The sequence below is a fragment of the Eleutherodactylus coqui genome, chromosome 1, assembly GCF_035609145.1.
Source record: "Eleutherodactylus coqui strain aEleCoq1 chromosome 1, aEleCoq1.hap1, whole genome shotgun sequence".
NCBI lineage: Eukaryota > Metazoa > Chordata > Amphibia > Anura > Eleutherodactylidae > Eleutherodactylus > Eleutherodactylus coqui.
In genome coordinates this window covers 208,036,095-208,058,746 of record NC_089837.1, presented here as the reverse complement: position 1 = coordinate 208,058,746, position 22,652 = coordinate 208,036,095, and the positions used below count along the sequence as shown (strand labels likewise).

The 22,652-nt window shown below is 42.3% G+C and overlaps 1 protein-coding gene across 2 annotated transcripts in view; it reads left to right on the top strand.

The window, feature by feature from the left end:
* The window catches only part of HIVEP2 (HIVEP zinc finger 2), a 195,704-nt gene that overhangs the window by 47,975 nt on the left and 125,077 nt on the right, over positions 1-22,652 (top strand). Inside the window, exon 2 of one of the 2 annotated variants that reach the window (XM_066605459.1) lies at positions 1,654-1,777. The gene's annotated coding sequence lies outside the window, so the exon portion shown is untranslated. Of the gene's footprint in view, positions 1-1,650; positions 1,778-22,652 lie in introns of both variants that reach the window. The other variant, XM_066605458.1, reaches the window with a different exon arrangement.

Genomic DNA, 22,652 nt, shown 5'->3' with positions numbered 1-22,652 from the left:
ATTGAACGAGAGAAAGCGTATGTACAACTTCAAAATGATATAAAATATCTACTATATATATATATATTATATTGTGTGAGTGTGTGTGTACCTGTCTTCTACAATCGTTAGTAATGGCTACACATATTATGGCCATAGGTACAAGTTTGAAAGTTCTGTAAAAGGAGATGTGAAGCGAGTTCACCACGACCAAAAGTTGTGAGGCTGAAGTACAATATGCCTTTTTATGAGAGCAGTGCGGTTATTGCAAGAAGAATGTGCTTTCCCTGTTAACAATGGTGTAATTATCTGCAGTATCTTTATTGCTTCATCCAAGGGGCAATGACTGGAAAATCCCTAATCTATTGCATAACCCAAAGTAAACACAAGACTAATGGTAAAAGTTAGCAGGCAGGGCACTCCTCTTGCTTCTGTTGACTTCTGATCTGACTTTTGGACATTTCTCAATTACTTTTAAAGGATCTTTCACACAGAACAGAATTGTTTCACATCATGCAGCAGAATTTATCGCATGCATCAAAATGTGCATGTCTAAATATGGATTTTGATGTGGAATTGATGGCAGAATTAAAGGGGTTGTCCAGTTACCAGACACCATGACCCCTTTAGTGCCTACTGTGCTAACATAAGAAAAGGAGCGGTACTTACCTGCTCTCTGCCACCACGATCCAGCACTGCGGCCCCATTTGTGCCCACTACAACCAACCAAAATCTGCAGGCTCTCCGTGCCGAACGCCTAGGATCATGGTACTCGGGATGTGAGCACTGATGCCAGTTACTGAGTGGTAATGCTGCAGCAGGGACCCGACGTCCGGTGACGAGAGCAGCTACAAACGGAACCATGGCGGTCCTGCAGTGCTGGATTGCAGCAGCAGGGAACGGGTAAGTACTACTGCTTTTCTTATTTTAGCACAGTGGAAAGTAAAGGGGTCATGTTGTCCAATAAACAGACAACCCCTTTAAGCCATTTTCAATTCACATTTCTAATATCTGGTTAAAGAGAGCTTCAATACTACACAGTGGCAAACCGCTGGTGATCACTTACAGGATTTTACTGTTTTAATGGGGTTGTCCAGCTATGAACCACTGATGGCCTATCCTAAGGATAGACCAGGAATAGCAGATCAGTGAGTGTCTGACATTCTGGACCCCCCTCATGGAACAGATTTTTGGCAGAGGCACACAGCTCTTTGCACACTGCAGTGGCCCAACTTGGTATTGCAGGCACACTTTCCATTAAAGTAAATGTGAACTCTGTAATACTATGTAGGCCTCTGCTGTGTGCATGGATTTCTGTTCTGCTGGCTTTGTACACTGACACAGTGGCTCGCCAAACAGCTGATTGGTGGAGGTCCCAGTTGGCAGACCCCCAACCCCAAAGTTATTGATGACTTATTCTGAGGATAGGTCATCAATCCCTTAGATCTGGATGACCCCTTTAAAATCTCTTATCAGATAGAGCACTACCTGCATGTTATCTCCTAGATGTAACCGTCATTGATAGCTAGTTTTGCGGGGCACAATATGTTAAGCTACACGCTGATGACCAGTAGAACTGGTAAAGAAAGAGAATGAATCCTTTGAGAGCTGTTTTCTCTACTGTTAATGGCGCTTTTTAAATTCAGTCACCATTATATATTTTCTTTCCAGCAGCCTATATGTTTCCTGGAAATATAAGGAAGGATTTCCCAGAATTCACAGTTGGTTGTTGCTATGACCTGCAAGACTTGTCATCTATTTGGATATCTTGAGGCTGACGAGTATTTCACCTAAACCAGTAAGTGTCTTTTATTAAAATTAACCAAAATCTTAAAAATAGAGAGCGTTTATGGATATTAATATTCAGGAACAGATGGAATGTCGTCTGCAGTTTTGTTAGGCCTATATGAGTTGGAATATTTTGCTGAATGTTACTAAGTATTAAAAAGGATAGTAGCACTAAAATCCTAATCTAAAGATAAACAATAACAAAGTGTTAGGGTAGGCTTACATCACAGTTGGCATACCGTTGTATCGAAAAGTATTGTTGTCTATGCTTTTAAAGGAAATATGTCACCTGGTACGCACATACCTACAGTATCTGGCATGAGGTTATAGAGCAGGAGGAGCCGAGCAGACGGATATATAGTTTTATGGGAAAACTTGTATTTTATTCATTTAAATCCTTGCTCTGCGTTTAGGAGTCCAGTTGGCGGTCCTACCACTGATTGACAACTGTCTCTGTATGTACATATATACATGGAAGATTGCCACTCACTGATAAGACCGCCCACTGGACTTAAAGGCATAGAAATAGCAGAGATTTAAATTAAATAAATACTAACTATACTGGATCTCCCCCCCCCCCCCCCCCCCAACTATATCTCCTGTTCTTAGGCCTGTGGAGTCTGAGTCAGAGCCCAATTTTGGGGGAGCCTGAGACAATAGAGATGTACTGACTCTGGTTTATAAAAAAAATGTGGTTATGTATGTATATGTGTGTGTGTGTGTATGGACAAAAGTATTTAGATACTGCATGTTTTTCAGAAAAAGTGCTTTATTCTTCTATTTAGTAAGGTGCCGCCCTCTTTTTGCTTGTATTACAGCGACATATTTTCCACAAGTTCTCTGTAAGTTTGGGCAGGAATAGCTCACCATTCCTCTACAAGTCTGTAAGAAGAGATTGTTATGAAGATGGGCGTGGGTGGCGGTGTATTACCCGTCGCTCCAGTTCATCCCACAAGTGCTCCATCGGATGAATGAATGGTTATTACAAAATGAGCAGCTTTTTATTATACCCATGCCCTTCCCAGCATACCATTCGGCAAACTCAGTATTTGCATATTTAATGATTTTCTGCAGTGTCCAAAAACTTTTGTCTATATAGTGTATGTGTGTGTGTGTGTGTGTGTGTGTGTGTGTGTGTGTGTGTATATGTATGGTAGTAATAACCTGCAGATCAGACACCATGGTCAATGTGACAAGTTCCCCTTAAGTACAATTAATTGATTGATTTGGAGGAGGGAATTGAGGGTAAACTGATCAAATTTGCCGATGACGCAAAGCAAGGAGGGCCAGTTAACACTAGAGAAGAGAGAGAAAGAATTCAAAAAGATATATAGACAAGCTTGAACAGTGGGCGGCAACTAACATAATGGTATTTAACAAGGAGAAATGCATGAGTCAACAGTATGATGTAGCTGCAAAGAGGAGCATAGAGTCTAGATCAGATGAAGTAATAAAAAGACTTTGGTATGCTAATAGATCACAGACTGAACATGAGTCAGCAGTTTGATATAGCAGAAAAAAAAGGCAAAGAAAAGCAGAGTTTAGATCACATGAAGTAATTATTCCCTCTATTCTTCATTGGTCAGACCTCATCTGGAATACTGTGTTCATATCTGGGTACTAAAAGACATAGACAAACTGGAGCAAGTTCAGAGAAGAGTTACCAGGATGGTGAGCGGTCTGCAAATCACGTCCTATGAGGAACAGTTAAAGGATCTGGAAATGTTTAGCGTGCAAAAAAGAAAGCTGAGAGGAGACTTAATAGCTGTCTACAAATATCTGAAGGGCTGTCACAGTGCAGAGGGATCAGCCCTGTTCTCATTTGTACAAGGAAAGACTAGAAGCAATAGGATAAAACTGAGGAGACACAAATTAGTTATTAGAGGAAACTTTCTGACAGTGAGGGTGATCAATGAGTGGAACAGGTTACCACAGGAGGTGGGGAGTTCTCCTTCACTGGAAGTATTAAAACGGAGGCTGGACAGACATCAGTCTGGGATGATTTAGTAAATCCTGCACTGAGCAGGGGGTTGGACCCGATGACCCTGGAGGTCCCTTCCAACTCTACCATTCTATGATCCTATTCTGCATTGACAACACCTAGATATTACGACATTTTACACAACAGTGCATATGTAGTATTTTAGTGATCATTTTTTCTGTCATTTAGTGGAGAGTCTTTGGATTCCCTTAACCTTACTAGGAATCGTAGTAAAAGGCAGTGAATCTGTTCAGTATTCCTTTGTTGATTTTAGGTTTTCGTAAATGCGCCTTCTTTTCTCATTTTCAGTTTAGTTTAACATGGTTGTTTTATGGCATCTAAAATGTACATATGCAGGGTGATTCTCACTAGAAAGCCCAAACATTCTTCAATGACTTTTTATGTTTTTTTTTGTATGTTTCCCTATGATAATCATCATTGATAATGTATTGATATGTATTTGCCTTACATGTTGCAAAACAAGGTCTGCCTAGAGCATGTGCTGAAAAAGGCCCCTCCAGCTGAGCATCCAGTGACATTATCGTAACCATCTCTTAGAATTGCGCTGTTTCCTCTCACAGCGGCTGGTAATGAATACACTGAGGCATCTATTCTTAGAATTGACTTCGAGTAAATAATCCTTTGACGCTGCATTGGTTTTAAGTAATCCAGGAGTTGGTGCACAAGTTGTACAGGTTTCTGATGTAGCCGTTATGCTGAGCACATGGCCTGTATACCTTTGTAGTTCTCCCAAACCATTGTGGACAGTCTGAAGTAGAGTTTCAATTCTTGTAGCAGACCCCGATACATGACATCAAAGGATCCAGTAACGGGAGCTACATCTGTCCTGTAGTTCTGTTTAAATATGTTTATACACTTGAGTGACTAGCAGGGTTTATGCTTCTCTTTGTAGTAGAGCCAGTTGTCTTTAACTGTTGGATCGGCTGTTAGTCATGTTACTGCAATGTGACTGGAAATGTAGAATACACTATGAGCCATGTATAATGGTGTTATGATGTTCCCAGGTGGAATTGTCATCTGCTGCGATGGTAATAGAACAGCTTGTGTATTAGAAAGTGTTCTGCGCAGAGCGGGGAGACATGCTTTTTAAACTCTAATCATTTTGGGGGTTTTTTGGTGTGTGACGAGGATCCAATGAATTGCTTTCGGGAAATCCTATTAGATTCTATGAGTTGATATCAAGAAAGTGGCCATATGAAAATCGGAACAAATAGCCCTAATCTAATTATGTTTTATAAGGAACACTATGTACAACATTAGTGCGACTCTTCCTAACATAACCAGGTGGACAAGTTATAGATGCTTCCGAAGACATTTGTAGCACTCATCAGTTCTACAACACATTAATTTGTATCTGCGGTGTGTATGTAGTCAAGGAATAAAACAAGAAAGGGAATCTTATCATTTCTTACATTTCAATATGTAGACATTACATCCATTTCTGACTCTTGAAGATCTCATGCCAACACCACTTCCGCACCTTCTTTCTTCAACTGTTCTGGCGTGTAGTTGGCATCCCAGTGTATCCCAAAAGTTTCTTGAACTTAAGCGAGACTACGGTAAATCACAAAGTGCAGCACAAACCACTGTTCAGACCATTGCAGTTCACACTACAGATCCAGTCCCAGTATCCTGTCATTTGTTAAAATGGCCCAAACTAGTAATTACAAGGGCTGTTCAGACATTTGGCCATACAGTACATTTATATACTTTTTGTCAGGTTACATTGTGTTAACACAAACTATCACTGTGTACTGAGCCCATTCCCAAAGTGTTTCTGGCACCAGACAATACCGTATGACATGTCTCCGCTTAATGGGTTTAACTATTAATCTCTTTCGCAGAAAATGGAATAATTTTCCAGAATAAAGAGGGACAAATATCTGTATCACTGTGACCTTAGAATAAGTTATTTACATATTGTGAGGGGTGAGTAACTGATCCCACAGGTTGATTTTTAGAAGAAAAAATCAAGAAGCGGACATTAAATGTTAGTAGTTCAGTTTATGTCTCTTTTTTTTCTAATTTTCTAAGCTCTGTACATGCAGCCTCCGTTCATAGAAGTATTCTGCTTCCTTAACAATTACTATAATTTATTTGTTCTGCTACACCCAAATTGACACCAACTCCTCTGTCTCAGTTCCACCTCCACATTTATTAGGGCAAAATGCTTAAGGCCTCCCTTACGCAGACGTTTTTGTACAGCATTTAGTGCTGCCTTTTCAGCGCTGCGCTAAACGCTGTAAACACTCCTATTCATTTCAATGGGGCTGTTCACACAAGCGTCTTCAACGCTGCAGTTTGACAGCGATGCATGTTCTATCTTTGGCCGTTTTCAGCTGTGTGTCGCCCATTGAAATGAATGGCCAGTGGTTTCAGCGCTGCTGAAAACCTGACACAACTTGGTACCACGTTTCTGGCAGCGCTAAACGCAAGCACTAGCTGCACTAACTATAAAAAAAGAAAAAGTAATACTCACCTAGCTGGTGCCGTCCGGGTCCCCGCCGCTGCTCTCCGGAGCTCCATGCAGGCCACCGGCCATTTGTCAGTGCTGATAGACCATCTATTGCTGGTGACGGGGAAGCAAGAGATTGCTCTGATTGGTGCAGCCGGCACTCCTGAACCAATCACAGCCATTCAATAATGTCATTCAAATTCTAGTTAAAATTATATTTAAGATCCATTTTCTGCTCCGATCTGTATAGTAGGGGAGTTTATAACAGCACTAGGTCTGCAATAAAAGCTGCCTTATATGAAATCATAAATGTGATATTTTTCCAGCATTTACTGAGGCAACAATGCGCCATTTCTTTGGTATGGAGCACTACACCTGAATGCCGTTAGACGTAATCTTGTCAGAATACCTGCAGTGACTTCCATCATTATGGGGGCTCCCAGTGCTCAGCTGGATAAACGGACTGGCCACTTTATTAGAGATACACATCTAGTATCAAGTGGGACTTCATTTGACCTTTATAAGCGCAACAATTTATTGTGACGTCCATCCACACATATCAGAAGACCCAGGGTTTGCCAGGAAAACATTCCCTACTTTGCTTCCATCAGCCTGACGTGTTGATATTTACCAAGAAGGTAGGTAAACTCTCCCAATGTAAGCACCAAGTCATGACTCACTCTTCGACTGACGTCACATCGTGACGTTTTCTTGGCAGTCTGTTTTTGCAGGGTGGTTTGCCACTGCCTTCCCCAGTCATCTTTTACCCCTCCAACAAGTTGGGTACTCATTTTACCAACCTCGGAAGGATGGAAGGTGGAGTCAACTTTGAGCCTGCAACCTTCAGGTCATGAGTGAGAGCTTAGGACTGCATTTCTGCTGCCTTAGCACTCTGTGCCACACAAGTTCCTTCTACCGGGAAGGGTTCCATCTATTTATGCTGCTTACGGCGAATTCCGACCCTGCCATTAGCATAATACAATAGATATCTGGATTCATCTGACTAGGTGATGTTTTCAACTGCTCAGTGATCCAATTTTTGCACTTTTTAGCCCACTGGAGTCTTGTCTTTCTGTATTTCTTACACAATAATGGCACCCAAACTGGTTGTCTGCTGTTGCAGCTCATCTATTCCAAGCAACAATGACTTGTACAATTGGACACAATAATTGGAGCAGCACCAGCATTGTTTTCGGCTCTAGTTTGCCTGACACTGCACCGCCTGCTTTCAGACCAGTTCTTCACATCTTCCTTTGACCATTGTCATTAAGTTGCTCACATCCAGAGGATCTCCTTTTGCAGGATGCTTTTCCTTAGGGTCCACCAATCGATTTATTGTTCAAATGAGTGATGATGTCAGAGGTTACTTGTGCAGTCTGTTTATACAGGCAGATACATGGTAAGTGAATGAGAATGAATGAACGGTCGGTATTTAAAGCGAATGATTAGTGAACCAACGATGATTTTTATGCCTGCAGAAAGTGAGCAATGAACAAAAAAACAATCATTTATCATTCATCATTCGATCGTTGGCTGCGTTTACACTGAACAATTATGCTTCATTTTCGCTTGTGTGAACTATTTTTTTTGAACGATAATCATTTTCTGCATACTCTTCACCCACAAGGTTGACAGTTAGAGTAGGTGGGGCCATTATTTCACTATCACTGATGATGATGTCTCATTCAGCCTTCCGATTCTAATGTGCAATCACATGGAAACTGATACTCTGAAAACTTGGAATCTTATGGTGCACTCTGTGGTCACTTAGGTCAGCTGCACACGACTGGGTTGCATTCTGCATGCGGGAGCCCGCAGCGGAATCAGACCCTGTGCCCAGCTGGCATCCACGCATATCTGGTTTACTTCTTGGCCGGCTGTACTGCAGATGGTTCGGCTTCTACCACATGGTCGATAGGCGATGATGCCGGTACCTTTGACTTTTCCGCAATGTTATTGCAGAAGAGCCACAGGTCGGACGGCTTCCATTGACCTCAATGGAAGCGGTCCATGTGGAATCCGCACAAAAACCGAGCATGCTGCGATTTTATTTATTTATTTTCCTGCAAACGGAAAATCGCCATTGATTTCCGCTCGAGTGCAGCAAAACTCGCTTTTCCATTGCATTGCCATGGGCAATATTTGCTGCAGAATCCAAAGGCTGATGCTAGCTCCAGATTCCGCAATGCAAATCCGCCCGTGTGCAGGCGGCCTTACCCAGTTTTCATGCAGGGGACTCCAATCATGAAAGAGCAGGTGTCTCTAATAAAGTGGTAACATAGGTCAATAAGAACCACACCAGATACAAATGCATGTGGATTGAACCCATAACTAGTGGAATCTATTTATTTATCTATATGTGCAAGAAAAAGGGAGTGAACACTTTATAATGAACGGTATAACAGCATTGATTACTACTAAAAGGTGCTCTGATTGTTACCCAAGTCACAATTATAGACAATCACAATGTCCCTAAACTAATGCACAAGCTGTTGTACCATTCTCATATTTTATTGAGCAATTGAGTAAACATCCACAGTGCAGGAAGAAAAAGTAAATGAACCCTTGGGAAATACCACTAATACTCCTTTTAGACGAGCCGATTCTCATTTGAACGAACAATTGACGTCACCGCTAACTCGCTCGCTCTCGTGCAGAGTGTTTAGACAGGCAGATCATCGCTGAGAATCGTTCACTCCCCCTTCAGTGTTTCCCCTTCTGTGTGAACCCCAACGATGATCTTTAGTCCTGCTAAAAATGAACAATGAATTAAAAGTAAACAATTCAAACGATTCCTGTTGTGGTTCGCGTTTAAACCGAACGAGTATCGGTTACTTTCGCTTATTTTTGAACTATAACCGGTCGATCTAAATGCAGCATAACCCCTGCGGAAGCAAAGACACGGTCATGTCCCCATTTCTAGAATTGTCAGGACAGTTGGAGAGAAATGCATCCTGGGGGAAAGAATGCTCTCACTTTTTCCATGTTCATCGGTCATGATTTAGAATGGATTATTTGTGGGTATCAGACAGAATTTACCAGAGGATGTTAGTAGCTGATATTTTGGATTTAGTCATTTTTGACCATACCCCAATATCTATCACCATGCACAATGTGGACCCAAGAGGTGCCGACTTTACATGACATTTCCCTACAGCTGGTGAAAGGACACGTTCATAGCACTGCTGCGAGGATCATGGCTAGAACTCAATGACATTAAACAGCAACATAAAGGGACCCTCTCTTTATTCTGGGTCATGGCTGAGACTGCTCTTGGAGGGCATCTGCTGGCATATATGGCATCCTTAAAACAAAAACCGGCTGACAAATGCTGTAGGCCAATAGCAGATTGAGAGCTGCCTGTACTAAATTCTAGAATTTAGCATTCCTTCAACATAAGGAAGCTTGGGTAGCGGCTGAAAAAGAATTAGAACTGTGTGCTGATGGGAAAGAACTTTGAAACGCAGTTCTTGCAATATGGCAATAAGTCAGGCAGGATGCTGGCAAGGCTAGCAAAAGGGAGATTGTCACATATACAGACATAACAGAGAGACCACCAAGATTAAAACCAAAATGCTAAATAAAATATTGATGAACTATACTAGATATCTATCCGGTAACTGAAGGAGGGTCTGTCCTCTTTTAGAAAAGGTGTCTCCTCCAGTTTTGATGATTCAGGCAGGAAGGGCGAGTCTTTGAGAGCAGATGTTCCAGAGAAGGAGGTCTATGACGAGAGCACATCAGTGGCTGGAGGGAAGACCCCCGGGCTGGCCTGGGTTCTCTGGGGGGGGTTCTACAGAGCATTATGTGATCAAAAACTGCAGTGATGTTTTTTCCAAAAAACATTGCAATGTGTGAAACCACCCTAATGAAGACATTTAAACCTCCAGCACAGATGCCGAAATATTACATATAGTGTTTTCACCCTCTGCTTAGAGCAGAATAATGCATTTTTAAAAGGATCATGTGGACACAATATCAGGCTTGGAAGTGAGGGTTTTCACATTGGTTTCCTTGCTGGCGAACAACATGAGAGGTTTAGCTCCATGGAAACAAGAAGGGAGATTGCATTGAAAAATACAAATGAATGGATGTGAAATGATAGTTTGCTGTGCCCTTTCGGTAAAAGTATAATGGCCATCAGCAAATTGTTCATGCTTATGCACTTCCCTGTAATATTTTTTTGCCTTTGGGTGAAGGTACATTAGTGCTATATTAGGAATACACCATTTAATGTATGGTTTATATATTGTGCATTGTTGGTGCGTTTGTATCAGTTTTAACTGACTTACTACTAACTGAGATTTTACTGGACCACATTACTGTTTGCACACAGATGATTTATGGTGGTAATGTTTCATGTCATTCAGCTTGCACTTATGGCCATCTCTCCTTTTTATATAGAAAAACAGTGAGGACAGCGCCCCTCTTGCAGATATCCAGAAGACACAATATGGTGTAATAAAAATTAGAGATGACTTACCCGGTGTGAGTGGAGGGTGCTACCCATGGACGGCAAACCCTTCCACTCCACACCTCCAAGTCCTGGTTAGCACATAAACTCAAACGACGAATGTCAGTAGAAACCAATAAAATGGTGAATGTACTCCTTCAATGACCCCCCGTAAAACGAGGAGGAGCGTACCCAAGCTTGTTGTATCCCCAAAAAAACAAGGGGATGCAACTCCTCAACGAGGAATGCAAATGGAGGAATAGACAAAAATATCTCAGGCGCTCTAAAAGAACATTCGTATTTAGATATAAATGCAGAAGATTCCTGCTAAATTTATTCAAAGATAAATAGATAAAACCATGGCACAGAATAAATGCCTATGGCCAATCTTGCAAAATATACAAATATGCAACGCGTTTCGTCGCCCCTATGGCGACTTTCTCAAGCATGCTGTGGGCGCTAGTAAAACAGCACTGTAGTGTAATGTAAATGGCCATGTTTACCTAGATAACACAGTGATGTCACCTGCAGTCCTAAGTAACATAACCGATAATACACAGTGATAATGCTGAAGACAGATAATGATGTCACCTGCAGTCCTATGTAACAGCACAGAGAGCACACAGTGATAACTCACGGCAGATAACACAGTTATGTTACCTGCAGTCCTAAGTAACATAACAGATAACATATAGGGATAACGCTGAGGACAGATAAAGATGTCACTTGCAGTCCTATATAACACCACAGATAACACACAGTGATAACGATGAGGACAGATAATGATGTCACTTGCAGTCCTATGTAACAGCACAGAGAACACAGTGATAACTGAGGACAGACAATGATGTCACCTGCAGTCCTATGTAACAGCACAGAGAACACAATGATGAGGCTGAGAACAGATGATGTAGTAGATGTGACCTGGGGTCACCACAGATAACACACAGTAACATGTTAAATGTTCATTTATTGTTTACAGTAGTCTTTTTTTCATAATCATTTATTATTATTGGTGTTTAAAAACCATATTTATTCACTTAAATGTAGTTAGGTGTGGTTGTTTTTTTTAGAATGTCTAGAATAAATTAACTGGATTTACATTGTTTCCTATGGAAATAATTACTTTGAGTTTCATTGGTTTCAAGTTTGGCCGATTGCTTTCGGACGGATTACCAACAAAACTAGAGGTTTGACTGTAATATAAAGTTTTTACATAGTTCCTCAATGTTGTATGTAAATCAGTCTACATATAAACTGCACAAATGTTGTACAGAGGTGAGCCAGTGCTTTTATATACTACACACGAACCATTCTACTTGTATTTCATGGTAGTTCTGTTGTTGATAGTTCACCATCTCCTCCTTTGTTTCTCATGTTCTCTAATACTAATTTTAAAGACTACACACAACCATTAATTTATTGTTCTAATGCATCTAACTTTAATAATAAAGCAGCTCTGTAATTTAGTATTAATTACAAATTGTCTATAGTTTTGATTATACAGCACTATGCTGACATGTATACCTACATGGTAACTGAACAGAAGCCAGTGCCGTGTAGTCTGACACTATCTGTACCCTACTTCTATGTAGCCTACTAAATGTAGGCAAGAGCTGTGGACACACAAGAATAGGACATTTTTAACTAAGACAGTTTTGCTGAGTTGCTTTTTTTTCACTTTAGATTAATTGGATCAATAAAAATGGTTGTGAAGGGGAACATAGCCTGCAAAAAATGTAAGGAGTTGTGTTAAAGGGAACCTGCCCCATTCCAATGGCGCCCTAAACTAAGTTATGCTGCTGTTAGGGGGGGGGGGGGGGGTGACAGGGAAATGGGTGAATTTTCTACTGCACACTACTGGTTAATATAAAAAATACATCACCCTGTTTCCTTTAAGTTGGTTGGGTCTTGCTGTATCTTGCAATTACTAACATCTTTCCATTTAAGGTTTTTTTTTAATGTCCACAACATTATCACACTTCTGTGTCCTGTCCGGTCGCCAGATTTAACACCAATAGAACATATATGAGACCATATACTGTAGGATACCATACGGAAGCTATATGTCTACGTGCCTGTCCATATCACATCTTGCATCCAAGCTAGAGGCAGTACCACAGCCTCCATGCCTACCCATATCACATCTTGTATCCAAGCTAGAGGTGGTACAACAGGGTACTAGAGCCTCCATGACCGCCTGTATCACATCTTGTATCCAAGCTAGAGGCAGTAAAAGAGGGTACTAGAGCCTCTATGCCCGCCTATATCACATTTTGTATCCAAGCTAGAGACATATAACGGGGTACTAGAGCTTCCTTGCCCGTCCCTATCACATCTTGCATCCAAGCTAGAAGCAGTACCACAGCCTCCATGCCCTCCCGTATCACATCTTGTATCCAAGCTAGAGGTGGTACAACAGGGTACTAGAGCCTCCATGCCCTCCCGTATCACATCTTGTAACCCAGCTATAGGTGGTACAACAGGGTACTAAAGCCTCCATGCCCACCTGTATCACATATTGTATCAAAGCTAGAGACGATACAACAGGGTACTAGAGCCTCCATGCCCACCCATAGCACATCTTGTATCCAAGCAAGAGGCATATAACAGGGTACTAGAGCCTCCATGCCCACTCGTATCACATCTTGTATCCAAGCTAGAGGCGGTATAAGAGAGTACTAGAGCCTCCATGCCCACCCATATCACATCTTGTATCCAAGCTAGAGGCGGTACAACAGGGTACTAGAGTCTCCATGCCCACTGGTATCACATCTTGTATCTAAACTAGAGGCAGTACAACAGGGTACTAGAGCCTCATGCCCCCCGCATAACATCTTACATCCAAGCTAGAGGTGGTACAAGAGGGTACTAGAGCCTTCATGACCGCCTGTATTACATCTTACATCCAAGCTAGAAGTGATACAACCGGGTACTAGAGCCTCCCGTCAAGTGTTCAGTATTTTGTAATAAATTATCCTTTTCCTCTGATATTGTAATCACTTACTTATATCAATGTTACAATCACACATAGAAAGTTCCAGTCAATTCCCACAACTCCTAGATGCTTCATCTTTTTTGACAATGCGTATTACACTGCAGCATATTAATTTCAATACACAACAAAAAAGGCAAATAAACCTACCTTATGCTCATACCGGCTGTTTACCAATGAAATGAGCCTTGGTTTCCTTAGTACCCGCCCTCAGCAGTGATTATTTGCCTAAATTAATTAATATTCATCACATCATTCATCTTTTGTTCATTTGCAAAAAATAGCCGATCTGGGTGGTGTACTAAAATTAATGGGCTGGAGTGTATTTAGGAAGGAATGTTAACTAATTAATGGCCATGAAGGTAACAGAATGAGTACTGAGTTTTAGGAATTGCCCTTTATGTACTCTTCCAAAGTAAGTTGAAATGGTGTAGATTTCTTGCATTTATTTCTGAAAGTGCTTATTGTATAACGTCCATGTTTTCCATGCTTTTGGATTAGCAGTTCAGCTGAAATCTAAATATATATTCAGCGATCTAAATATATGAACAGCTGCTTTTCAGACAAGTTATCTTTTACTGACCACATTTTTCTGGAAAGAAAAGGGCACAATGTAGCGATTAAAGCCGTAAAATAGGGAAAGAGTTGGAGGCCGAGTCGTAAAATCAACCAAAGTCTTCTCTGTTGAAGTTGTAGAACTTTTTATCACCCTGCCACAACTCTCCAGCTCCTCGCAGCACAGATGAACAAAAGTACCTCTGTAATAGAAGACAAGGGAGCTAGTTTTCCTCAGACAAGGATGCTCTTCCATTGCATGTCACCTGGATCACTTACAAAAACCTCAGCTTGCTAACAACATCAACAGGCCAAAGAGAAACAAGAGAAGAAAAAGTCCTGCTAGATTTGTGTGATGTGGACTGTATGAGGATCATGCGTCCCACATTCTCGTAGCTTAGATAGAGGTGCCTATACGTGATAACCCAGATTTACATCTACCTAAAATGTATACAAAAAGTAAATCAATCAAGTAGTTTAACAAGAAGGACTGCGATGGGCACAGACCTTATGACTTCTCTTATAAATTGAAGCTATGATGCCACATGGCCTAGTACAATGGTAAACATAAAACAGGAGCTTACACCTTTAAAGCATAACCTACATTTTCAGATGACTTTTTAATTTATTTTTTTAAAATGGACCCCTGCATTATGCCCTGTGAAAAAGAAAGCATGTGTTAGTTTTTAAAAAGCACATTGCACTTACCTGCATCAGCGTTCTGCAGCTTCTTCATTTCTTCTTTTAAAGATGGCGCCGCTGGTCTTCTCCCACGGTGCACCGCGGGTCTTCCCATGGTGCACCGTGTAGTTTCTTCTTCTGTCTTCCGCGTTCCTCTGCCGATACAGCCACCTCATTGGCTGATCGGCACCACGTGACGGAGGCGGAGCTACGATGACGACGCGGTGACCAGCTCTCTCCGGCACGAGCTGCCCCATTCACCAGGCAGAAGACCGCACAGCGCAAGCGCGTCTAAAAACGCCAGGAGACAGCGAAATTAGACGGAGCCATGGCGACGGGGACGCTAGCAACGGAGCAGGTAAGTGAATAACTTCTGTATGGCTCATATTTAATGCACGATGTATATAACAAAGTGCATTAATATGGCCATACAGAAGTGTATAACCCCACTTGCCGCCGCGAGACAACCCCTTTAAGTTTGGCGTGTGTACATGAGGAATAGCATTATTTCTGGCCATTGCATAACTTGTTTCCTAAATATTTCACCAGTTTTCTTCTCTGCAGGCTTTGTCTCTAATTTTCATCCTTCACTGAGTTGGTGGGTGGAGACTAGCTGATTTGAGGTTACCCATACACTGTACACATAGAGAAAAAGAGATCCTTCCGTTCTATCTCTCTGTAATACACCCTCATAAGTCATGGCATCATGGAGGTTATTATACATTAGCACTGAGCAGTGTAGATGTGATTCCAGTAGCTATCAGCTTTAGCAGTGTCTTTGTGTAAGTCTCTGCTTCAGTCTCCCTCCTGCAGCTTCCTTCTCGTCACCTCTCCATAGATTTCTATGGGCAGCATGAGATGACAACAAGCACACACACCCTTACTACCTGTAATTCATCTCAATATCTCTGTCACTACAGGCAGAACTCACAGGACAACTAGCAGTGGACAGCAAGTTACACGAAGTGAGACCCCCTTGTGGCCAGCACTTTAGGGCAACTTTTCAGCACAAAAATGACATTTTAGGTATATAAAGTAAATGGATAGTAAAATCTTTTCTTTGTAGTATTTATCAATACTGTCTATTGGAAAACCTGATTGTGTCGCTTCAGTGCTAATTGGTTCCTGTGTCTATCATGGACAGATTTTCTATTCTCTTCAATAAACGAGGCCCGTGTCTTTATTATACAGGGATCAGGGGAGCAGAAGCTCCAATGTGTTTTTAGGACCACTGCTACCCCTTTGCCCACTGAAACATTGCAAGGAGAACTAGGGAGGTTTGGTAGTCAAGTAACCAGCCAATATGGAGTAGACAGTTTTTGCCTGGCAGTTAATAAATGAGTATTCAGCAGTCTTCTGAAAACTCTCAGGGACACATTAATGAAGAATGGAATACCCCTGAGCCTCATAAATATAATGTTTATCACGAACAACAAAAACTGGAATTGCGTGAATAAATATTTTACTCAAGGCTTTATCTCTCCTCAAACAAAAGTAACAGATGTTAACGTGGGTTCATCTCAAAGATGCATTCTATATATTACAAGATTCTTAATTCCGTCCTATGTATTCCATTTAAGAAGACTGGGCTGAAGTCTACAAGTGTGCCAGAAGTGGGGAGATCAGTTTTCATGGCATTACCCATGTTTATCTTTAGGAAAGAAGATTCCACTGCTCTTTGTCGTACATGCTGATGCTCATAACATCATCCTAATCCTAGTAGACACAATATGGGTAGCCAACTCCTGAATTTATCTGCAGACATCTTCAACTTAGCATGCTACGGATATGGGAAGGGGTGCCTGAGGACAGCTTTGACAAGTGCCGCAGCAGACTGACAGAACATGTGCAACAGACAGAAATGTGAATGTATTTCTTGGTCCTGGAGCTAAAAATAATTAGTGCTTGTATTTTTAGCTAGACAAGAAAAGCAAAAATACTGTTTATCTGTGGCCTCATGGGCACAGGCTCCTTCCTGCCTGCATAACTAGCTGGATTTATGGATGTGTTTGTTTTATCTTGAAACCTTGTGCAATCATTATACAGCGGAGATATAAATTTGGTTTATTGATGTAGGACTAAACTGAAAGCTTCTGTAATGCAGCCATTTCTGTGTATCCTCTGTATTTTAGAACTGGGTTCTGCCTCAACACTGAAGCAGGAATGGCCGTGTACTCTCATAGGCGAGAGGGGGATTCTGAATAAGCACAGTGTTATAGTCTATTCATCAATAGAGGGTCGCCCTTCATATTGTATTAGGATTCTGGGGAAGAAAGGAAAAAAGAATCAGCAGAAATGGGGACTTTGAAATACAGCTTAATTAATGTGGCGCTGAACCTTATTACTTATACCATGGAAATTAAAGGAGGAGAGAAACAAAAAAAAAATCACCCGGCGGTCAAAATCTTACCTAATTGGACGTAATTCAGCATAATTCATGCGATTGCATAATTACTGATATACACATATTCCTTAGATCTTTAGTATTTCTACTATTCTAATGTGATTTCATTTGTAAGTATGTGTTGGAAAACAGAGAAGAGGTTTATTAGCATACAGTTGACAACTGAGAAATAGGCCAAGCTCTGATTGCATCATCTCATCAAACCAGTAGGCATCTGGATATAGCGCTTGTTCTGGTATAGTTTAGCCTTGATCATTGAGTCTAATGGCCCTTTTACACGGGACAACAGTCGGCTAAATGACTGCATGAGCGCTGACGACACTGCTATGGTCATTAGTGCTTGTGCAGAGCATTTAGGGTGAATGCACACGGGCGGATCTGAATTGCGAATCCGACCATAGCATGCAATGCAAAAATGATTCTTCATGCATACCGCAATTGGTTTCCACTCCAGGATGCAAAATCGCAGCATGCTCCATTTACCTGTGGATTCCACAAGAATGGTTTTGATTGAAGTCAAAAGAAGCTGTCCAATTTGTGGCCCATCCGCGGATTCTGCAGGAAAAGCAGGAGTTAAAAAACAAAAAACTGTACTGCGCATGTCTGACGGCAAACTGTGCGGACCATCCGCAGTACGGAAAAGAAAAAAAAAAAAACAGGCACGTGCGGATACCGGCTGGGCATAGGGTTGGACTCAGCGGCGGGCTCCCTCATACGCAATCCGACCTGCCCGTGTGTCTGTGGTCTAAGAGAGACAGGCTTCACCGCTGGATCACTGGGTTCTGGCTGAGCGCTTCACCTCCTATGTGAGGCGCTGCGTGGAGATCGTTTACATGTAACGAGAAGCCCACGATCCAGCGATGGGTCTTTATGCTGACTGGAAGTCTGTGATAACCTGCGAACGAATAGTGAGCAATTTCTTTGCATTTACACAATTATTGCTCAGATTCTTCATTTGAACGATAATTGTCCCGTGTAAACGCCCCATAAGGAATATTGCTAGATTGGATACTTTCTGTTGTGCAGTAAATGTGCATCTCCTTATATTACATGCACAGTAGGTGTTGGTATGTTGTAAGATAGGATATCTACCGCTCTTGTAACCGTTTTATTACTCCAGTGTATATAGAATAACAAAGTGAAGTCATTTTCCATATAATATTGAATTGATGCATCCTAGGGTTTTATGTATACAGCTTCTATGTAGGCTTATGTGTCTCCATGGTAACAGACAATGTGGAGTCTGACTGTGCAGTCATATTTCATTCTATCCATTTCCTGTTTGTTGCTGACTTCAATTGTTACACCACACCGGGCTTGCTCATGGACAGACATACGCCTGCATGGGAGCTGTAGACAGAAAATGATACAAAAATTTGAAATAAATTGCATTTAAAGAATTGCTGCTCTTTAGATAAACCATATTAGTGGAATTAAAATCTTTGTTGCAAACATGTATGTACCCTTTAATGTTCCCTTCCGTCTGGATCTGAGGCAATGCCTATTGTGTGCCCTTTCCTGTTTTACAATAGATATGTAGGCACTGTACATATCACAGGTAGGCAAAAAGCGAGTCGTGGTGTTTGTTTCTGTTGCCTAGACAAGGTGCTGCTTTGCACAAGTCCCATGAGCCAGAAATTTTGTGCTTGCAGCAGTGAAACCAGAATAGCTTGCTGTTCTTGCTTTCTCTCGGTCTCATCTATTTTTTTTTTTGTGTGCGTTTTCAAATTTTTAAAATATATTACATTTCTATGTTTTTAGGCTGTCTTCACGTCACATTTTGAGTTTATGTAATTAGTATGCAGATGTGGCCTTATTTATCATCCCCCCCCCCCCCCCCCCCCCCCCCACTATCCTGAGATATGGGGTGCTAGACAAGCGGCTATGGAAAAAAAAAGATGATTTCATGATACTCTGTGGCGTGTTGTGATGTGCATTGCAGTCTGTGAAGGGTTTTGCTAGTATGTCGCGATATTGTACAGAATTTGTATTGGGATAAATTGGAGTCTTTAACAAAATTCGTAGGACCGTTACAGATCCATCTGAATGTAACAAAGATCACTTGATGTCCATCCGAATGTAACAAAGATCACCTGATGTCTAACTACAGCACAGGGATTTTGTTGCAGTGTGCATGACGCAATCAGGAAGTTAACTCAGGGTCCAATCTCTGTCAGCTTGATCCACATAACTGTGGTGGCAGCACTGTGAAGCACCTATTTCATGCCATGCATCAGAAATCACACAAGACCCCGAGGGATTTCCGATACATAACACAGAAGGTCTTTCGGGTGTCGTGTATCTGAAACCCCTTAAAGGGGTTGTCCCGCGCCGAAACGTTTTTTTTTTTCCTCAATGGCCCCCCCGTTCGGCGCGAGACAAACCCGATGCAGGGACTTAAAAAAAAAAACCGCACAGTACTTACCCGAATCCCCGCGCTCCGGTGACTTCTTACCTGGTGAAGATGGCCGCCGGGATCTTCACCCTCGGTGGACCGCAGGGCTTCTGTGCGGTCCATTGCCGATTCCAGCCTCCTGATTGGCTGGAATCGGCACGTGACGGGGCGGAGCTACGAGGAGCCGCTCTCAGGCACGAGCGGCCCCATTCAGAAAAGAAGAAGACCGGACTGCGCAAGCGCGTCTAATCCGGCGATTAGATGCTGAAAATTAGACGGCACCATGGAGACGAGGACGCCAGCAACGGAACAGGTAAGTGATTAACTTCTGATAACTTCTGTATGGCTCATAATTAATGCACAATGTACATTACAAAGTGCATTAATATGGCCATACAGAAGTGTATAACCCCACTTGCTTTCGCGGGACAACCCCTTTAAGGTCTTGTGTGGAATGATTGGCGGACAGGGAGATTTTTCCCATTGCTGCCCAATCAGCCATGCCTGGTGTTTATTCCTGCCCCGCCCCTCCATGAACCATGCCATATTTATTGTATCTGTCATGACTGTGGACTCCTGAAGTCTGTTTCACACGGGCAAGAATCTTGTGCGAGGATCAGTATTTCACAGATGCGATGCGAGCTGTTTTTGCCTGAAAATCACCTCTCATCCGCAGGTACAACGGACATAGACGAGCGCGATACTAAGCCGAGTTTCTCAGCCCAATATAGCATTTGCCTGTGTGCAGTTATGTGCCTTTTCCTAGCCCTGTTATACGTTTAGCAGATAGAAAAGCTATCCTTCCCTAACTTCCATGTAGGGACAGGCTAGGTCCCCTAGGTTCATGGCATGGAGCTGTCACCCTGCTTCTAGGCAGGGACCTCCAAACCAATGTTTCTAAAGGCTCATTTACACGGCTGGATGTAGATTTCGGTTGCGTAAATACGCAGCAGAAATCCAAATTACCCTTCATTTTTTGGCACTTAAATATGCAATGTATGTATACACACAAAAAGTTACACAGAAAGGCCCGTTGTTTTGCTGCAGAAATGCACAGTGAATAAGCAGGCTGGCTACACTGGGCCATTTAGTTCTATGGCCTTTTTCAGTGCATAATACACAGCAAAAAAGAATTTGTCGTACTTTTTTTCACAAGACTGAAATCCATGTGAAAAATATGCATATGTGAAGGAACCCATTAAAATCAATGGGTTCTATTTACGGCATTGTGTTTGTGCATAATACATCCGTGCAAATGAGCCTTTAGGGATAGCATTCCTATTACTGTCTTTAAGTGCTCGTACATTATAGATATTGTCACATAATAGTTTGACATGCTGATGATGTTTACGAGGGGTGCTATACTTGTGCCATGCATGAATGTGACGAATGCGATGTATCCCAATATATAGGCAAACGAGCAGTGTGCTGTACAATATTTAATGTATATCGGTATTAGTGTATCTTGACGCCACCAGGAAGTCCTGGTGGAGTCAAGATTGATAGGGAGTGACGCCCCCTGATGCTGATTGGCTGCAGAGCCCACTAAGCACAGCTGTGGAGACAGGGAGCAGTGTGTCATGATTTTTGATTTATGTCAGGGATGGAGGGATAGGGTGAGGGGTCAGTGTCACAGTTAGGCTTATATGAAAAGTTAAAGACTAACTGTTACACTGACCCCTCAACCTAACCTCTATCCCTGACATAAATAATAAGAGATGGCACGTTGCTCTTTCCTGGCCCCGCTGCAGCTCCCCCTGAGTCCGAAGCAAGCGGGAGCGCATTAAGTGGAGTCCCTGCTGCTGTGTCACTGACCCTCCACCAGCAGTATAGTAGTATAGTATCGCGCTGCTGCGTGTCGTCCCCCCCCCCCCCCCCCCCGCCAGCATCCAGTAGCGGTGTAACTGTTGTCGCCGTTGGTGTCTCCAGGTGGCACTCCTGCACCCACAGCAAAGTTGCCTCCCTTTTGCATTCTCCCTATGGCCCAAGCCAGCGGCAGTGCTGTCAGTGGTGTCCCCGCTTCAGTCCGACACTGTTTCCTTCGTGCACGGCGTACTTTAGGCGCTGTTCGGGAGCTATCAGTGCTACTGCACACCGGACTATGCTGTTCACGATTGTGAGAGCGCCACTGCCTACAGGAGCTGTGAGGGCCAGGATGGGGATACAGCGGCTCCTCTATGCATGGCGGACGCCGGTGGCTACAGGATCTGTTAGTGCCGAACACCCAATCGGGAACAGCGGGCGGCAACCCCCTGTCAAAAACACAGTATCTTGACTCCACCTCAACTTCAGGTGGCGTCAAGATACACTAATACCATGTATATCTTTGTATTATATTGCATGGTCTATTACGCTATTCCATACCACAAAAAAGCAAACTTATGTATACCAGTCCAACAGAGGCCAAAAGGACATTCTTTTGGCCTCCAACAGGGTGAATGGAGCCCTTTGGATATGTTTGTCATATGGGCCAGGGGTCTTATAGCTAAATATAGGCTCCAAACATGGTATGAATGTAGCAACAACACTAGCTGTTACCTGTTTTTCTAGTTAATTCAGTTAACGAATGTGCATACAGGGATAGTGGTAAGACAACATGTTTGATGAAGGTGGTTCCATGTTTTCCTTGTACTTTAGTGTACAATATTAGCGTGTTATATTGCTTGGAGCACTAATAGAGCTGTTGATTATATTGTGTACAAAAAAAAAATCAGATCCCAACTTTCACTTTTCCATTGGGAAATGAAAGAATTACCGCACTTTTGCCTTGCACTAGCTGATATAGCTCTATGGGGCCCTAATGTACCGCCATATGACCCCAACTTTGAATGGAAGATTATAGAGAAATGTTTTCTGATGGATTCATACAGAAAAAAAATCATGCTGGACTGGAGCTTAAATTAAGGCCTCCTTCACACGGGTGACAGTCATGCGATTTTCACGTG